Source organism: Dysidea avara, chromosome 2, assembly GCF_963678975.1.
Source record: "Dysidea avara chromosome 2, odDysAvar1.4, whole genome shotgun sequence".
In the NCBI taxonomy this organism is placed as follows: Eukaryota; Metazoa; Porifera; class Demospongiae; order Dictyoceratida; family Dysideidae; genus Dysidea; species Dysidea avara.
In genome coordinates this window covers 11,926,415-11,947,328 of record NC_089273.1, presented here as the reverse complement: position 1 = coordinate 11,947,328, position 20,914 = coordinate 11,926,415, and positions in this window count along the sequence as shown.

The following is a 20,914-nucleotide window of genomic DNA, read 5'->3' as shown; positions in this document are numbered from 1 at the left end:
TAGGCACTGGCCAATAGTGCCGGCATAATTTAAAGTATAATAGGTGACCAAAAGCATCAACCAGCATAATAGGGGTAATTTTTGAAAATCAAATTAAAATGCACAACACGTGCCATAACGTGCACCTGAAAGAAAGCAAATATTCACTGCCAATAGCATTATTAGGGTATATCATAAACTTATTAACCCATTTCTTTATTGGTTATTCATACTTCACAGAAACAAGATTGAGATACTCTAATAGAGCAGTCACGTACTCTAATACAGCAGTCAAGAAAGGATGATGTACTCTAATAAAACTGTCAGTTCTATAGCATACTCTTGATTTCGAAAGCATAATTAATAGGTAAAATTTTGGGCATTATAGGCCAGAGCCTAATTTAGGTACTGTTGAATCCATGATGTGAATATGGAGGTAAGCAAAGGTTTACTGTCAGTGATCCATCAATATGTGCCACACAAATCTCTGGTAGGGATAAAATACTGGTAAGGTTGCTACTTGCTTTAATAGGATCTCAGACAACATTGTTTGAATCAAACAATTTGTAAATCAGTTGAAGAAAAGTTGTTACTGTTTACATCAGACCTAACATACTTGCATGTTGTGCATGGTGAAATACGGCCATAGTAACTCTTGAAACTATGTAACATTATCCGAACATCTCTCAGAATATCACAAAACCACCATGTGTGTAAAAACAAGTTGATGTTGTGCTACTATAAAGACCAGGCATCATGCAGTTAGCTAACTCATCTGGAATTAACTATAGACGGTATAATATATGATTATGTAGTCTGAATTAACCAACTATGTATTACTATTTAACAATAGGGTGGTTTTGGGTTGTGCAATAATAATATTAGCTAATTCTTGTATTTTGTAATTCATGAAATATTCGTAATTCGTTCAATTATGTTGCTAGATTTAAGATTTAAGATTAGGTACTGGGCAGTCAGCTCAGCTGGTTTGCCCAGGGGGTGAAAACCCCAAATGGTACAATCAAATACATACATACATACATGCAATTTGATAATTAATTACAGTAGTGAAGGTTAAGTACGTAAATAAATTCATCCAAATTTCTTGATTCTATTATATTAATTGGCAACTCATTCCAGTCTTTAACAGTTCTAGGATAATAACTATATTTATAGGTGTTGAGGGTTGCTTGTGGCAGAATGAAATGATTGGGGTGATGTTGCCTGGTACAAAATTGAGTTCTGTGATAATGTGAGGGGATGGACTATGCACTGCTAAGGAAGCATTTGTTAAACAAACCATTTTTTACCAACATATTACGCACAGAAGTATCTTCTAAACTGTTTTATAGTGTGACTAAAGTGTTTTTTCCAACAAATTCTCTCGACAAAGCCTCAAAGCTGCTCTTCATTTTCGTTCGCATATGTAAGTGATACGCCCCCTTTCAACTCGAAGCAATAGGCTATTCCTGGTAGTGTACGAGGCCTGCACCATTGTTTTTCAGTTGCTGAACACCTGAAAACCTCAAGGGGAAGTAGTCTGAGGAAAGTCGCCACACCCGTATTTCAGTCCGCCGAAAAGAAACCACCTCAGCAAAGTTCATCTGTGCAGAAGTTTAATATAGACTTCATTTCTCTTACGTAAAGCTGCTTTTACCATTATTTAACGATTTTGCTCACATGAGTTTGTACGGACAAACATAGGTAGATAGGTACACACACACACACTCTTATGAAAACAATTTCAGTAAACCAACCGCGCGCCCACAGCCGGCCGAAAAGGCACGCGCCTGATTTAACACATTAAAAGCTAACAAACTCTAATCATACAGCATTCCTGCAGAAAAACAAAGAGATACATTAGATTCTGCTTGGGCACTGTATAGAAATTTAATCAATTATTGCTTGTTGTTCATAGGTGTAGCAACCCTGGGGGGGAAGGAGGCTCCAGCCCCTTTGCAATTTTCTGATTGTAACTTCAAAAAAGAATGAGATACACAACTGAGCAGTCAGTTACTCTAATAAAGCAGTCACAGTATTCAGAAAAGCAGTGTAGCAAAGTATGAAGTTGTGAATAAAGATTTTTATGTGCTTTATCAGTGTTGAGGGCAGCCATTCTTAGTATGTGTCGACCTTTTTTTATTACTCTTCAATGCCATACTAGAGCCCTCCTATAGTATCTAAAAATATCTTGCTGAACCTATGTTGTTGCAGAATTCATTACACACAGAATTCATATTACCAAAGAAAACTGACTTCTATATTATCTACATTATGCTGCAAGCACTCACAACTCATAAGGTGTTCTTGTGGAGAACTGTATCATAAAGTAGCTATGGAGAATAGTCAGTAGGGTCAGGTTTGTTCATTCCAGTTGGAAGTTATCTATCTTCTCTTGCAAGTATGCTCACCAAGTATCACATACGTAGGTAAGAACCAGTCCATTGCTTCTTCTAAGATTGCTTCATATACCAGTTCTTCTATGCCTGGTGCGTTGGATTCATTTTAAGTGCAGTTGAGTTCAATTGCATGGTATATAAACAGGTCCTTGTGTACTGGGACAATAAATGGTGGTTCACAGTCATGGGCATCGTTTCTGCTTATCGAATTCAAAATCTTTCCTAGAGATCTTTCTTCATCATGTCTTCCATCACGTACCATTGAAAAGGGTTCAAATGCTGCATGTCACAGGAAAGCGAGGGTGAGCGGCAAGCAGGTGCTATTGGGAAGAAAATGGAGGTCAGAAGAAACCCTGAAGAACTTCTCTGAGAAGAACAGTCGTACTAGGGATGCCATCATCAGGCTTAGCCCAGCTCAACCACACCAACACATACATTGGTGCCTAGGCAATGCAAGAAACAAGTCAAGGCATGGACTGGAAGTGAAGCATGCAGCCAAGCTATCCTACAATGCACCTGAAACCAAGAGATCAAGAACAGTACAAAGCAAAGGATTTTGAATTGGTTGGGAACTTGTTCCACTACTTATTATTGTAGAAATGTTAAATTACCATTATATAGTATGTTCAATTATCAAGCAATTTATGCATACATGTTAATAAAAAATTGTAACTCCTACATTATGCATTCTGGTGTTATAAAATTTTGCATGAATGTCCATTAGGCCTTTTTTCAATTTTGATGGCTTTAGGCATAACCTATTTGTTGGTAGTTAGATACTGTTCTAGTAATTGAAGCATGCAAACATATTTGAGTTCCTGTAATTGAGTTATGGTTCTGGTAACTGGTTATTTTGACTCTGCACCTTTTCATCTGTTACTGGTCAGGGAAGGCAGCTATTAACATCAAACGTAGGGCACAGCAAGATAATATCAAGGGCAATATCTCTGCTAAAATTTGTGTTTGAGAAATGTTATTTGCAGTGGAAGGTACATACCACGGTAATATGGGTGTTGATACTTGATTGCTTACACTAGTTTTACAGGATTATATGGTATGGTGTGTAAGTTACAACAGTTTAGAAGCAGTAGATTGGAACCTCTACAAATTTGGCGGTGAGGGGGTTAACAGGGCAATCAGATAATATAATAACAAACATTAAGTGAACAGAAAATCCATAAAACAGCTACAACATGATGAGAATCTTGTGGTACCTTACAGGAGTAGGGAACCTTGATGTCAACAAAAGTTTTTTCATCACTACAAGCCAACTAACAAAAAATTAATAAATATTAGGAAAGTTATAAAGTGCTGGCAGTCATGTACATTTAAAAAAAACTTGGACAAAAATACCTAAGAAAGCAAACAATAGTTGCCTCAGCAGGGTTCACACCTGGGCATCCGTACTCATAATCAATGCTTATAACTACAGTACTAACGGTACTGCAGCTACTCACCTCCCTTAGTTTCTACCGTATATAACCTCCGACTAAAGTGACTTCTACATATATTAAAAGTGAAGAAGAAATCATAGCTGAGCCCTACCCTACCCTAATGCTAAGGAATTACTTTTCGTGTCACCTAAAGTTGAATGCTTGAGGAAACCCATACTGTAAAGTTGAATGCTTGGGGGTATATTGGATGCGTATCAACCCTAGCTCACCTCGATACAACAGGTATGTTTGATAGTCCAGTAAATGATGGGTTTGTGTCGGTAAAATAGCCATTAACATTTGAAACTGGTGCCGGTACTATATCCACTTTGTAAATATTAATAATGTGTAACATTATGGACATACATTACCAGCTACTCACTTAAGTTACGCCTCTCACTACGGCTTCTATACAACAAATTGTCCATCATTGGTACAAAAAAAGGTAGTTAGATACAGTACACACACACCAGTCAAAAAAATGATTCACTGATTAAACACTCCCACTGATCATGAGACTCACACAGATAATGTGATAAATGCAACCACAACTAGCTATTTGCTGCAGTTGACGATTCATGTGATGAACAATTATTCTAGAACTGGTTAAACGTTTTTAGAACTAATGTAGTACTACTGTACCATAGATTTACGGTACTCTCAAATTTTTTATTTGTTTAAATTAAGGTTGGCAAGATTTTAATTTTTAGTAAAATTCACTCCACTGTTCCCCAAGCTTAATATTTAGCTAGGACTGTTGCAAGAGAGGTTGTACTGTGTGTTGTAAGCTGACTGAGGTATAAAGAGTGCAAGCTGTACAGTCCTTTAGCTGAGTACCCTCCTGGTTGATTTCTATATGGCAGCACCAACTCTTTTGCACAGTTCCTTTCTATGCGGACTTATTAACGGTATAAGTCACTGCCAGAGCAGTCGCTTTCACGATTCAATCCACAAGATCTCACCAACTTCTGGAATATCCTAGTTTGGAAATCACATTTGCATTAGTTTGCTTGATAGTCTAGTTTTTGTGAGCCACATCTATTTTGGTATCATATTTCTGTTGTATAAGCATCCGTAGAGCCTCACAAATCCCTGTCTGTTACTGTCTGCTAGCTTACATGAAGTTGCATCCACTAATCAGTACCATCATATAGTAGTAAAAATCTGATGGATTCATGGGGCTACACTCCTCTCTAAAAACACAATAATAATTGTTTCAATCATTTTTCTAAAATGTTTAGAGAATTACCATCCATTCATCTCTTCATTTAATCCACTAGTACCAACCAGTTTTTTTTCTTTTCTTTTCTTTTTGAGAACAATAATAATAATATAAATCAATAATACAACAACAAACAAAGGCCTTCACCATCAAACAGTGGGCAGAGAGACAAACTCTGCCCAATCCTGCGATGAAGGAATCGTTGCCATCATAGAAGCAGCACTGCCACGCTGAACATCGATAGCAACCTTCTGAATTAAAAATTGGGTTGCTTTATTTAGTGTTGTTCCAGTTCTCAGTACTGAAACTAAAATAATTCCAGTTCCAGCCCTTTTTTATTCCAGTTCTAGAACTGGAACTGGAACTGGAACAATAATTTTGCCTTCCTTAAAACTGGAACTGGAACTAGGACTATAATTTTGCTTTCCTTAAAACTGGAACTAGAACTAGAACCAGGGGCGTAGCTAGCCAGAAGGTGATGGAGGGGCAGGCATACCCCCACGAAACACTCAAAATCATTCAAGATTGCAAAAAAGGCTAATGACCCAATGGTGGGTTAGCCAACATATGGTGTTGTATTATTACAGCTTAAAGAACTAGCTATGTAACTATTTCAGTACTGACTGCTTCCAATCGAGGTAGCTATATTCGTCGCACGTGCCACAACTGTACTCCAACAAATTCATTCACAGTCCGGTAGAGCTAATACTTTAGTGCAAATACAGATTACTTTACGTTAGCCACAGCCTGTGCTGCAGTCCTAGCACACTGCTGACAGGATGACGTATTCACTCACTTTACTCGGCGAAATTGAAATACCATGTATTGCACGAAATCCCACCTGTCTTGCTAGCAGAACTTGTAAGCTTGACTGATCCACCTGACTGACTGACTGACAAAGTAAAAACAAACTGCACTGCCGTACGTACAAAGGTCCAGTGTGATCGACTCGATAAAATAAACTTGGTACATTTATTTAGCTAACACTTTATCACCTCGTAGGCAGTAGGTTCATAGCGTCATCTGGTCTCCTTTGTCACTTGTGACTCCTGCCGCGGAGAAGTGGGTCACTCTTTTTAGATTAAAAAATGTTCTATCATGCGAGTAATCTAGGCTAAATATAGAAGTATGTCTCTAATATTTTCGTTCGATGGATTCACGAGCGAGTTGAATGTTGTGTGTGCACATTCACTAGCAACCCCTGGTGATACCACGTAGTAGTGTACATAATTTACAGTCATTTGCGTGTCAGTTTAATACTGGTAAATTTGTGACGAAGGTTTTTAAAAAAATCATTTAGTGATGGGGGGCAAATGCCCCCCCTTGCCCCCCCTTAGCTACGCCTCTGACTAGAACTATAAAGACATTTTATCAAGTACTGGAACTAATACTGAAACTGGAATTGGTCATAACCATACTGCTTTTACCAATGAGATTTTATGTTCTTACAAAACCAGAATTTACCTGCTTACGAAAACACACAATGTAGTATATAACTTCATAAAAACTGTATGTATTACAATCATGTATGCATCAGTGTACTAAAAAACGACTTGAAGCAATTGATAAGCTATAATATTAGAAGAGAATGCCAAATGCAATGCTGGCTCATCACATTGTTATGTCTGGTTCAGTGTTTGATTAATTAGCTACAGGTCTTTTAGTACCACTCTGTACTAGTGTTAGTGTTATAGTTGCTTGTGTAATAATGCTGATAACTACAGTGTTAGCTGCATACTGGCAAGACAAGCATATATAACTTGATAGTAAGTGTCCATAATTCATTATGAGCTTTTGGTAATACTTAAGGTATTCTAAATACCACGGTTCCTGAACTGGAACTAATCTAAGAACTGTAATTCTAAAGGTTATGATTCCAGAACTGAAACTAGAACTGTAGTTAATTCTAAAGGTTATGGTTCCAGAACTGGAACTAGAACTATAACACTAAAGGTTATAGTTCCAGAACTAGAGCTGTAACTGTAATTTTAAAGATTTTGATTACAAAACTGGAACTAGAACTATAATAACTGGAACAACACTAGCCCTATTATCACCACACTGTTCCATTACCCAGGAGCCATTCCATCTCACTAATGAGCATGCACATGATACCCAAGCACCCAGGGTCTCAACACATAGAGGAAAGAAGTGAAATGATGGAATCAGAGAATACTTTCTTGGTGCACGCGTCTCGAAATATTTGTACAGTCCTTACAAATGATCCAATTAGACTGGAAGCCAGCAGAATGCACAAAAAGTGTTAAACTATGTGTTGCTAACTATGTAATTTTCCAAATTTAAAATCTGAAATCTTTGGTTGGAATCCAGAATCTTTGCAAAAAAAATGGTGAGATTTGGAATTTTACATGCAACTTTTGGGTGGTGTCGGACCTCCCCTGACTAGTTTTAATATGACAAGGCCAGCTCTGGAAGGGAGGCTGATTATGCCAAGGCCCACCCAACATTTTCTCAACTACAGTAAACTTGACTAGTAACTAGGGTGTAAACCAACAGTATGAGAAGCCATACAATTACACGTGCATCCTTCATTAAAACTTACACTCAAACTTACCAAAACTTCTTGTAAACTAAACTAAGCACTAGTCTGTACTGAATGAAATAGGTTAGAGAACTTAGATACCATGCATGCTGCCCACCCTTAGCTATGCCTCTGCTGCATGCTGGGTGCAACAAAGTTCATACAGGGCCATTGGATGGGCCATCCATGGTTGGTAGCAGGTAGTGTGTGAAGCACACTCAGCATGTAATGCATGCTCATGCTAGGGGGGTTTGGAGGCATGTTCCCCCTGGAAAGTTTTTAAAATTATCAGTTAGGAAATGCGATCTAGAAGCATATTTAGGCTAATTTTAGTTGGGAATAGTTATCTAATATTACAATCAATAAAATACACTGAATTTGTTCATTAACAGCTGCATGTATAAGCAGTGGTGGAGGAAGTAGTTGATATGAGGGGGGCTGGGCTGACCCAGACTTATTTCTATAGTTTGGTAAGGTGAGACCAAAAAAAAAGGTCACAACCAACTGACAAGAGCTTTCCACCTCACCAGCTACCATTTCTAGCTAATAAACTACATAAAAATCCTTACATAGCTCGCTACACACTGACTACTTTATTAGAGTGACTGCTCTATTAGAGTATCTCGATCTTTATCACTGTTTTCAGCCCCACTCCAAGAAAGATAATTTCGGTGTGATATAATTCTGAGGGGGGGCTAAGCCCCCTCTCAGCAGACCAAGGGGGGCTTCAGCCCCCTAGCCCCCCTCCCCCCCTTTCCGCCGCCTATGTGTATAAGCATTCAACCTAAGCTAATTGGCCAGCTGCTAGATGAATAATGACCACAGTACTGTTGTAATAGTGGTGTGGCCTAAATTGTACCACATAGACAATAAGGTACCCACAAATATTTTGATGCATGTTCCTACCAAGATTTTTCCGTAATAGAGTACTGGTGGTAGTTATGAGACACTTAACTTCAAAGCATTGAAATTACCTAAAACTGTAACCCTGGTATTTCACACTAATGCTATGGAAAGGTGTACCCATAAACTACATAATCCTAAAAATTCAAAAACATTCCTGCTTTGTGGTGGTCTGTATGATAATTTTTCTGGAACACTGTGGATGTGTGTATTATGAGACATATGTGGGTATTATGAGACGCTGTGCTTGAAAGTTGACTACTTCATATTTAATTACGATAGATTTCATATGTAAAGGGTAGCAGGGACACTGTAGACAGTCGAAAAAGATTAGTTGACTTCATATGTCTACTTTACATCTTTGTACTCTTAACTACATAGTGAGTGGCACAAAGAATCATCGACAGTATGCCAATATGATGTAGTAAATTTAAGGAGCTATATCATCCCATAATTAGATTTGTGGTTGACTTATAATCACTATCTGTGATGATCTGAGTAGGTACTATCTCTTTACTCCTAAATCTGCAGGATTTAACCCGCTCAACTGGTTTTAAGCTATGTGACCCATATTACCCCCTGTCCCACAATACCAGCCACTACTCTACTACGTACGTGTTTGCTCCCCCTCCCCCATCACTAAGTGTTATTTTTAAACCTCCATCACAAGTTTACCAGTATTAAACGGACAAGCACATGACTATAAATTATATACACTACTACGCGGTATCACCAGGAATTGTCAGTGAATGCGCACACACAACATTCGATCAACTCGCTCGTCAATCCACCAGACGAAAATATTTAGCTTAGATTACTCGCGTGATAAAGCATTAAGAGTGGCCCACTTCTCCGCGGCAGGAGTCACAACTCACAAGTGACAAAGGAAACCAGATGACGCTACAAATCTACTGTCTACGAGGTGATAAAGCGTTAGCTAAATAAATGTACCAAGTTTAATTTATTTTCTCGAGTCGATCATCCTGGACCGGACCTTTGTACGTCTCTATTTGTACGTGCGGCAGTGCAGTCTATTTTATTACTTTGTCAGCAGTCAGTCAGGCGGATCAGTCACAAGCTTACAAGTTCTGCTAGCAAAACAGGTGGGATTTCATGCAATATGTGGCATTTGAATTTCGCCCAGTCCCCGCGCCGAGTGAAGTGAGTGAACACATCGTCCTGTCAGCAGTGTGCTAGGACTGCAGCACAGGCTGTGGCTAACGTAAATTAACTTGTATTTGCACTAAAATATTAGCAATATAGCTCTACAGGACTGTGGATGAATTTGCTGGAGTACAGTTGTGGCACGTGCGATGATGTTCGACGAATATACTTACTGAAATAGTTACGTAGCTAGTTATTTAATCAGTAATAATACAACACCGTATGTTGGCTAGCCCACCATTGGGTCATTAGCTTTTTTTTGCAATCGTGAGCGATTTTGAGTGTTTTGTGGGGGCATGCCTGCCCTTCCATCACCTTCTGGCTAGCTATGCCCCTGCAGGGCATGCAGGGGTGGAAGGAGAATTGGTAAATTAGTTGGGTGTCGACGAACCCTTTTTCTTCATTATGTAGCCGGCTAGCTAACAAAAAAGAATAAAATTAATAGCGCGTAACATTATGGGTGTATACTACCAGTTACTCACTTGAGCTACGCCTCTCACTGGAGATTCTAGACCAAAATTATCCAGTTTACTTTGTCCTTCGCTGTTCCAAAAGACATGTAGCTAGATGCACAGTAGTTAATCTTCATCGATAATTATTAAATACTCCCACTGGTCATGAGACTCGCCACTGGTCATGAGACTCGCCACTGGTCATGAGACTTGCACAGAAATGTGATAAACGCAACCACAACTATTTGCGGTATTATTCACGTGATAAACGATTATTCTAGAACTTGTGAAACTTAATTAGACCTAATATATGTGCCAGTAGGTGCTACGAACCTATAGTACAGTGCCTATATTATTTGATTAACTGCTCCTAGCTATCTATGACTGTTGGAGGCAAGGTTGTAGCCGGTTATAGTTACGTGTTGCAACTTGCAAGCTGACTGAGTCCACGCTGTATAGTGCTCGTCAATTTCTAGTATGGTGGTGCCTGCCCCTTTTCATAGTTCGTCTGTTCTATACCATCCACCTTAAAAACACCTTCGCTGTAAAAAAAGGTGCGTCCAAGAAACTACAAGTACCTGTAATCCAATGTAATTAAAAACAGCTCAGTTGTAGGGAAAGGCTTCATAAAGTAAAAATAACTTGTAACTTAAAGAGCTGATATCTGGAGCGGCCAAGAATCAATCTTACACATACTAATTTTTTTTAATCCATGCAAGAACACCTTGCATTGGCTGTAAAAAGTGCACCCATGAAAGTAACTGGCAATTGAAATAGCTGATATCTGGAGCGGCCAAGAATGAATGCTCACTGATATACAACTAATTGGAATTAACAAAAAGTTTAACATTGAACCTTTATCTTTCAGTTGTGTTCTACATTCACTCTTGCTGCATCATAAATTGATTTCTTTTAACTCTAATTGGCTGGTAATTTGGCCGCCTTTTTTTTCTCTATACACTGAATATTAAAAAAGGCGGCCAAATTACCAGCCAATTAGAGTTAAAAGAAATCAATTTATGTATGCAGCAAGAGTGAATGTAGAACACAACTGAAAGATAAAGGTTCAATGTTAAACTTTTTGTTAATTCCAATTAGTTGTATATATATCAGTGAGCATTCATTCTTGGCCGCTCCAGGTATCAGCTATTTCAATTGCCAGTTACTTTCATGGGTGCACTTTTTACAGCCAATGCAAGGTGTTCTTGCATGGATTAAAAATAATTAGTATGTGTAAGATTGATTCTTGGCCGCTCCAGATATCAGCTCTTTAAGTTACCAGTTATTTTTACTTTTATGAAGCCTTTCCCTACAACTGAGTTTTTTTAAATTACATTGGATTACAGGTACTTGTAGTTTCTTGGACACACCTTTTTTTACAGCGAAGGAGTTTTTGAGGTGGTATCACTCATTTTTGTTATAGTGATAGTCCCACTGGGGGAACAACAAAATTGTTAAAAATTTGATGGTAACATTTAGATCACTGATATTTGGAAATTAGCAATAATATTATTATCTTGGAGTGTCAAACATGTGCACCTGTCATCTTGTTTGACAAAGGCATGCACATTACAGACTGTTCACTCTGTAAATTTGGAAGTATGAATTTACAGTGTAGAATAGATCTAGACAGACTGTTCTATAGATTTATGTTTACTGTGGCATTCATTTACTATTTATAACATCTCATATCAGGGGCGGATCTAGGATTTATAAAAGGGGGGGGGGGGGCTAATTCAAGGTACTAATCTCTTGGGTAGAGGTAGCGAAGCATGCTGGAACTAGGGGGGTCTGGGGGCATGCCCCCCCCCCCCCCCCCAAGGAAAATTTTGAAAAATAGATGCTAAAACACTGCAATTTGGAGACATTTCCACATAAAATTCATAATATTTTCTGCCTGTAGATATTTTATAAACTGCCTTTAGATTATAGGTATGGCTCTCTGAAGCATTTTGCTAATGGAAAAGTTTGGGTAGGTACAGACAACCAAGTACATGATGCACCCCTCTCACAATTGCACAACACTGAATAGGTGCATGTTAGAATAATAATGTTGAAAGTGGAAAATTTTGAAATTTGAACAATACAAGATTGAATCTGAGAGCATTTTCAATGGAAATTGTGAACCTGAATTAAGTATTGTCATACATATTAACTACACAAGTAGATGAATGAAGCCCTTTAAACAGACCAATTCATTTCATTGCATGTATAGGTGCAGGCAGATTTGGAAAAATTCCATAACAGAACCAACTACATGTTTCCAGTGAATGTTCTATTAGAGTAGTTAGCTGACTGCTCTATTAGAGTATCTCGATCTTGTAAACCTCCAATGCTGATTCGGGTCCTTGTTGCATAAATTTTAGCATAAATCCACTGATAATACCTTGGAAAGACGTTTATAAGGTAGTTTTATATGAGTATTTGTATTATTAATTATCATATAATTATGCTAAAACAAAATTTCATTATAATACTCAGCATATTGATCAAGTAAAGCCTAAATATGAAGGGGGGGCTTCAGCCCCCAAAGCCCCCCCCCCCCCCCCCCCCCCCGGATCCGCCCCTGCATATCTGTGGTAAATGCTTTAGATTATGCTCATAATTAGCAAGTGCCTAATTAGTTACACAGCTAGCTAATAGCTATTGACTGTTCTATTAGAGTATATTTATCTTTTTTCTAATATTATTTACAAAATATATCTGTGGAATACTTCAGGCATCTTATGCTCAAACTCAGCTAAGTGTTAACTGGGTGCATAATAAATTACTACACAGCTAGCTATGCATAATGTTGACAATTCATAATACAGACAATTTATTGTACAACTACTAATATGATGCAATGCTTACCAGCAGCTATAGTGATCTTACTTAGTTCACTGCAGCTATATACATGTATGTCTCAGATTATATTTCAAGTGTTTTTGTGTTGTGGCACTGTAGGGAAACACTATGCATCTCTTTGTGTCAATAACTGCATCATCATCATAATTTTTAGATCAACTGTTGTAACTGGATTGACAAGGTGTACAGACTTTCTAGTCATATAAAATCAATAAAGAGGGATCTGTAAAGAGGATGGAGGGAAACCAACAAGATATCAGATAATTGAACAAGAATTATAGGAGGAACAGTCAAAATGCACTTAAATAAAACATCTCAATTAATAAACTCTTTGCTGATACAATAACCATGAACTCTGTTCTGACAATTATCTTATCATTGTGTTGAACATTATATAATTTGATTCTTAGTGTGGAGCTAGAGCCTTACATTTCCCAGGCCTCATAGTACATGGAATAGCAATTTATACCAGCAGATGAAAGAATACCTTGTATACGCAACCTGAAAGCTAAATACATATAGTTATTATTATCAAGAGTCCATGTAAGCATATAACAAGAGTTCATTTTAAAATGGGACTCTACTGAACTATCTTTTGGACAATGTATATAGGGCATCAGAAGATACAACCAGTGCATTGAGATCTGAGCCTTTTTGACTGGAATTAAACAAACTTTATGAAGCGAATATGGTCACTGAAGGACTAGCTAAAAGTTGCAGTATACTTAGCTAAAATTTTCTGAGGGAGTATGTCCCAGAGGCCCAGACTATATAGACCAGTTGACTTAGCCTTAGCTACCACTTTCACCTTACTCTGGTGCCCCTGATGTATCAGCAACATAATAGTAGTTATAGAAAAAGCCATAGGCATAGCTAGGGGCGAGAATTTGCCCTACCATCATGCGTTCCATTCTATGCGACCATATGCATCATCACACAAAAAAATCCTATAGCTAGGCTATAGTACACACGTATCACATTGCTGACTAAGGACAAGTACCGGCTGTACCGCACAAGACTGACAATTATCACGTGATCTATTTAAGGGAAATCCCTTGGGATGTCCCTGCAATACCCCAAGCGGACACACGTGATACGCGGTTTTAATTAAAATTGAACAAATTTTGTAGTTTAGAATGGCAGTCCAAGAAGGAGAGTGAGAGTAACGAGGCTGAGTAATCAACATTAAGTCTTATTGTAACTGGATTTCATTTCATGGCGAGGTGTACTTTAATGCAGAGGCCGTACACCGTTGCTGAAGTATGAAATAACCCGTGAAAGAATAAGAGTCTGGAGTGGAGGTTAACGAAACTGATTAGATCGAGGATTAGATCAACATCGACACACACCACTTAACCGCATTTGCAGTATTTTAGAGTCCCGCCAGGCGAAAACTCCTAGTAGTAGGCATTCCAGTATCCGAGATTTTTAAATAAAAAAATTCTCCGTATATTCCCCAATAGAACCCTGGCACAAAATGACAACTCGTGTTTAACTTGGGATTACTCCGTCGTCCGAGCTCCAATGAAGATGAAAATCGCTGTGGGGTTTGTCTACACGCTGATCATCATGAAAATCTTAGTTTTGTCGTGCGCGTTACATATAAGTAAGTTTTGTGTTGTTTTGTAATCTTTTCAAGCCTTGTAATGTATGTAGAATACTTTAAAACTTTTAAAAACGTACTGTCGGGTGGAAGGTAGTCACTGGTGCTTACTTTAAAGTGTGTAGTTACTTCACTCGGGTTAGCGATTTTCAGCTCCAGAGCAATTTTCTGATGGCTGTGTCATCAGCTCAAAAGTATAAACCACTTCAAAGTTGGCATAACAATGCCATAATTGAAACCACAACTCCACCTTAGGTATTGTTGCATCATTGTGGCACCTCCACACTTTAGTTGTTTACCTTTATAAGTTGCTAATTTGATGTTTTTACCAACTTGAGATAGCCACTTGCCTATGGGTATACACCATTGTATTGAGAAGTGTGCAGTAGGTGAAACATATTTGCTCACCACAAAGCATACAAAAATCGCTGAGATCCAAGAAGACCTGAAGTTACTCTCATTACATGTACAAACTTGCAGCTAGAAGCAACTGCAGTTTCAAGATAGTCCAGATTGCTAGATGGCTTCCTGATTCAATTGTGCCATTTTTTCCCTGTAAAATGTATGGGGAGCCCCGGAGAAAAAATGTTCCTTTTTTCAGTTTTTAAGCACTGTGCATGCCAAAGTAGCTAATTCCAACCCGACAAACTATATATTTCTGAGATCAGCAATCAATACTCTATCTATTGAGCATATAAAAAGCCCATTTTTCCAAAATTTTAAAATCGGTCTGGAATGCCTACTAGTAGCTCCAGTAGCTCGTATTATCTCATGGCGAGATTGTAGTACGTGACAAGTTGTACGGACCAATTACCAAAAAATCGTGGCTATCTTATCATTTGCCACTTACATCATCATCAGAAGTCTTGGAACTTTGGCTGCAGTTGAAAAGTCAGTAAGTGAATCTGTGTCATATCGATGTTTGCTGTATGAAAAAATATACCCATTCACATGTTCTGGTCAAAATTACGGAATTTATGTACCGTGAAACATATGAAGAAGTTTGCTGCATGGGATGGACATTATTTTGTTTAATCACGGAACACTGTCATTTTCACAAACTAACCTGCAGAAGTAATTCACAGTGCTTTTGTTCAATTGTAACACTATTGTGGTGAAGGTTAATAGTGGCTGTCAAGACATCAAAATAGATCAGAGCGTTCCTTTCCAAATATCTGGCATTAAATTAATTCGCCATAGAAAAAGTAAGTGATTTTCAACCTTAAAATGACGAGCTTAAATTTCCTGATTTCCTTCTGCTATAGCTCATCTTAATCACTATTCACTGCTATTTCCAAATCTGGTTTGGAATCTGAGGTATCTATCACCTGTCGTGGGTTATTACGCCTTTATTGCATGACACCAAAACACTCAATACAAAATGTATGGGGGAATTTGCTACACTGGTCAGTTTAGGCCATTTTGACAAGCCTTGAATTGGAGGCATCATTGTACTCGCAGAGAGTTGCTCTACATGTATCAAATTCAGAATGTTACTAAACAGACTTGAGGTAGATGGTACACGATAATTAATTTAATTTTCAGTAATGATTTTCAATTGAAATGTATTGGACATGCTGTTCCAGCTGGCATTTTTTCCATGAACAAAAGTATAGCAAATGTCTGCAAACTTCTTGATATGCCTGTCTATTCAGGTCTCTGTGTAACAATGTCAACTGTTTAAATGAATAAAATCCCCAAATGTTTATTTTGTGTAAAAAGTGATAAATTTAAGTGTATTGCATTTAATGCTCACCTATCTGTTTTTGCAGGCAATCTAGTCATAGTGATTCACCCACTAACAGTGGATGTGGTTGTGATACTTAACTCTGGACCAGGTAGGACCTTTATTAGTATTGTGAATTTCATACCATTGGTCTGTTGTTAGATTACCAAGCAAGTTGTGTTTTGTGGTGACCACAAACCCAGCCCTAGTGATAATTGGCCAGTTGTCTGATTAGCACCTTTGACTTCAGGTATGTGCACAAGCTCACAGCAATTGCTTTATAAGTTGTACTTTATGCACTAGTGTAACTTAATGTTATTTAAGATCGGGTATTGGTTGTAAAATGGGTTAAACAATATTGTCAGGTATTCACTTAGCTTGAAAGTGGGAATTGGTACAATTGCAATCCTGAATTTCTTGTTGTATAGCTAAGAAATATATTTACCATGTTGTACATTCTGTTTTGTGGCCACTAGTTGTTTGACAGGTCTCCTTGTGTTCGTGTTTACGTACTTAGGCACCAAACCATATTTACATTACCTCTGGTACACAGTGGCGGATCTAGAAATTTCAGAGGGGGTTTCAGATTCCACTCAACTTCAGCCTAGCTTTAAGTCAAAGACCAAAAAAGAAAAAAGGTCGTAACCTGCTGTAGAACGTCATAATTGTGATTTCAAAGGCTGAAGTATGAAGTTTTTCATTTTACACCCATATGACGACTCGTCAATAAATTTTGGGCATGCTATTTCCAGAGGGGGTTTCAGCTGAAACCATTGCAATCCCCTGTATCTGCCACTGGTACACCAGATTCACTTATAGTCTTAAATATGATTTTTTAAATGTTAATTCAGTACGTGCTTGTTCTTTTATAGGGCTCACTTAATGTTGTGTCATCATGCAGATATCCAAGAAATAATCACTTGATGTTAAACTGATGTTTATTAAATTTTTTGTTATGTGTTGTAATAGCATTGTTATATGTTTACTCTACTGCAAGAAATTTTCATGAATTAATTGCCTCATTTGTTCTGTCACGGCAGTTCACACTTCCACAGCAGTTTCACACTTCCACAAAGCACCATCAGTTTAAGGTGGAGTGTGGTGGCTTTCATTATGTACGTAAACTAATGTAGGGCAACAAAATTTTGTCTGGAATGTGGTTCGTGGTTTCTGACTACATGAGTTTTCAGTGGTCATTCCACACAGCTTACAAAATATCTCTTGTATCAAGTGGTGCATGGCACTAAATGGAGTATTGACTAATGATTTATAGTGTCTACATTTTTCACACCTTGTTTATAAGACATCTGCCGATTATAAACGCTCGCATGGGGCGTGGCACTAAATGGACTCTAAAAGATTTCTGCTCAAAATGCCTTCCCTATAGGGAACTTACGGGTCTGCACGCTTTCGCAACTTGTTTGTCAGACATTAGGGCTTGTGTCGACATCGTGTCTTTAAAAGTTATTGTAGGGATTACAGGTTTGAATGGAGAAAATACGCGTAGGACCAACCAGAATTTGATGTCAGGCCTAGATGGCCGGTACAAACACGAGTAAGATTTTTTTTTGAAGATATAAAGAAAATAAGATTAGAACATACAAATAAACAGTTAAACAATTAAATCAAAAACTGAGTCTAGGTAAGATGACTGGTATAACGGCACGATACGTGTAACACAAGGTAGAGAATAAAGTTAAATATGTCTAAATACGGCTATATTTTTTTATTTTAGCAAGATCGCAAGAAAACGACGACGGCTAAAGATTTTTTATTACGTAACGCAATACAATCCATTGAGAGATGTTGCGTAATCCACACTGTTAAAATGAAGAGTAACCACAACTCTCAAGGAGTTCCCAGTGTAGGGAGGATTTCACACCCCTGGAGAGTAACCATTACTCTAAAGGAGTAACTGGGGAGTAACACATGCTCTGAAGGTGGTGTCGCTTACTCTTCAGAGTAATGGTTATTCTCTTCAGAGTGTTGGTTACTCTCCATGAGGTGTTAAATCCTCCCTACACTGGGAACTCTCAGAGTGGTGGTTACTCTTTATTTTTAACAGTGCAGGGCTAATATTGCGAAACCGACCCTACACGTAAATAACTCACAGTAGTGGCCGCGTCTTTTAATTGAGCGTGCGCTTCGTAATTTCTTGGCCCCGCGCCTCACTATTGTGAGTCTTGATATGCGTATTTTGTACCGTACGCGTACGGTGTGGTATGTACAATACGCACTGTTAAAACTGGGGTGTAACTACAGCACCCCAAGTGTAATGGTAACACTATGTTTTGGTGTAGTGGTAACACTTTTGAGGTGTAGTCATTCGATACATCTGTCAGGAGTGCTATAGTAGCACTTCACATTCGCCTACTTTATTCCACGGACTGGACTGGATTGGACTGGACTCGCGGACTGAGCTGGAAACAGCTTTTAAACAATAATCCAGGAATTATCCATCTCTTGCAACATTGGAGACATCACTATCGAGCTACAACTGCTGCTGCTGGCTCTTCATTACAAGTCATGACACTAACGCATGCGCTAATTAATTAGAATACACTTACCATACATGTGTACTAGCAGTGATACAGCGTGATAGGGGCTATTCTTGTAGCGTAGATGTTTTCCTTTGTTGCTTTAGCACTAGTGTTACAGCTGTAGAGATGAGCCAGTAATTATTCTTAGCAGGTAGCTAGGTGGCACCACCAGGAAAGGTGATTTATTTATTTATTTATTTATTGTTAATCAGCAGGACCCTCCAGGGGTATAATGCTGATGTGTAATTACATGTGTACAATTTCCATTAGTTACTTAGCTATATAAGTATGTACAATTACGACAAGTTACTTAATTATATACATATGTGACCGGATCTGCGAAAACAGGACATAATCGCATTTTTTCCAAATTACTGTATTGAATATTTATAATCTATGTAGCCAACTGTATCCACTGGCAAAATTTCAGCTTCATATGCCAAACACTCTGGGAATTACAGCCCTACAAAGTAGCAACAACAGAAAAATCGATTTGTACAGCAAGTATATAGGGAGAATAAATTAAAGGCGCTTACAAAAACGGTTGTAACTTACCAACGGATCGAGGTACAGAGCTAAATGTTTCACCATCGTGTTCGCCATGGACAGGGGAATAAACTACTGGGTAAAGGTTTATTCCCCTGTCCATGGCGAACACGATGGTGAAAAATTTGGTAAAGGTTTAAACCTTAAGCACATTTTAACAATGTATTAATTATAGCTAAGTACAATCACTACAATTCATTCTTAATTTGATCTGTTGTACTATATACTCCATATGGAGGTTTCTGTACAGTAAATAAATAATAATAATAATAATAAAGGTTTCCTTTACTCGCCCTTCTTCACTGCATACAAAGACGAAATTCATAAAGAAAAATCGATCGCGTACGATCGCTTCGACATGACGTAAACAAACGCTCATAACTTACGTGTCCTTGGGTCTACTGCAACGAAACAAAGCTTTTTCAACTCCGCTTGAGCATGCGAATAAGATGATATCCAGGTTTTTATGGTTAGTCCCTTCCTTCACTAAAAAATAAGGGTTACAAAAATTTACGGAATTTTTCAATAATGCGCAAGTATTTCACCCAATGTATTTTTTTCCAGTAAGATTAGAACATACAAATAACAGTTAAACAATTAAATCAAAAACTGAGTCTCTGATTGCACCAAGGCCACAGGAGCACTTTTGATGTAACGGCCTTGTGAAGATCGTGCTCCTCTAATGCATTGGATTGCTGAACGCAGTAAACAAAATGACAATCTACATCTAATCCATCCTAGTACTGTGGCATAAGGGTCATTCCATTTGTCAGACAATAGACTCGCCAATCGCTTGTAAAAAACACTGGCTTCATGGCCCATTCCCCCGGAAGCAGAGAACACTAGAGGGGTAAAAGAACTGTGTTCCACTTCACGGATTCGCAACTCAGGTTATAAGCTCTCTTCTTTGTTATTTTGTGTTTCCTGTAACATGACTGAAGGGTGGTTCCACTGTTAGATGGTGCAAGTGGGTTAAAAACTCTGACGTCCGTATAACATTTTTCATAACGACTACCCCAAAATCCATTCATGGCAATGTCCAAGCGTGCGCCATCCTGAGTGTTGGCTGTCTTCTGTTGAAATCTTTCATCACTTAGAGGCTGCAGATGAGGCTCAACCTCCACATCATGGCACACTTCAGATAACAATTCAGCTGTGATATCCCTCACTTCGTTGTGACGTATTGAAGGGAATCCACCCTTTGGACAAGATAGAGCATGATCAACAGAAAAGTTGGTACCACACGCACAATGGGAAGGTGTACGAGAGGGCATCCAGCCATACCTCAAAGCAAGGGCATCTTGAAAGGCAGTCTTGTGTAGGGAGAAACCATGTTCCTGCACAGGTAGGGCAGTAAGCCAGCTAGAAGCACCCTTTTCCTGTGCTAAAGTAACAGCCCTCTGAAGAGTGGGAGTAAGCTTAGAGAACAGTTCCTTAGAAAGAGTGGACAAATTGATAGTCTTGGATTGTTTAATTTCAAGCTTACGGGAGTACAGACTACAACGAGTATCGGCAGTATAGCCAAAATTCTGTGATAAAATGAGTGATCGTAAGGGTG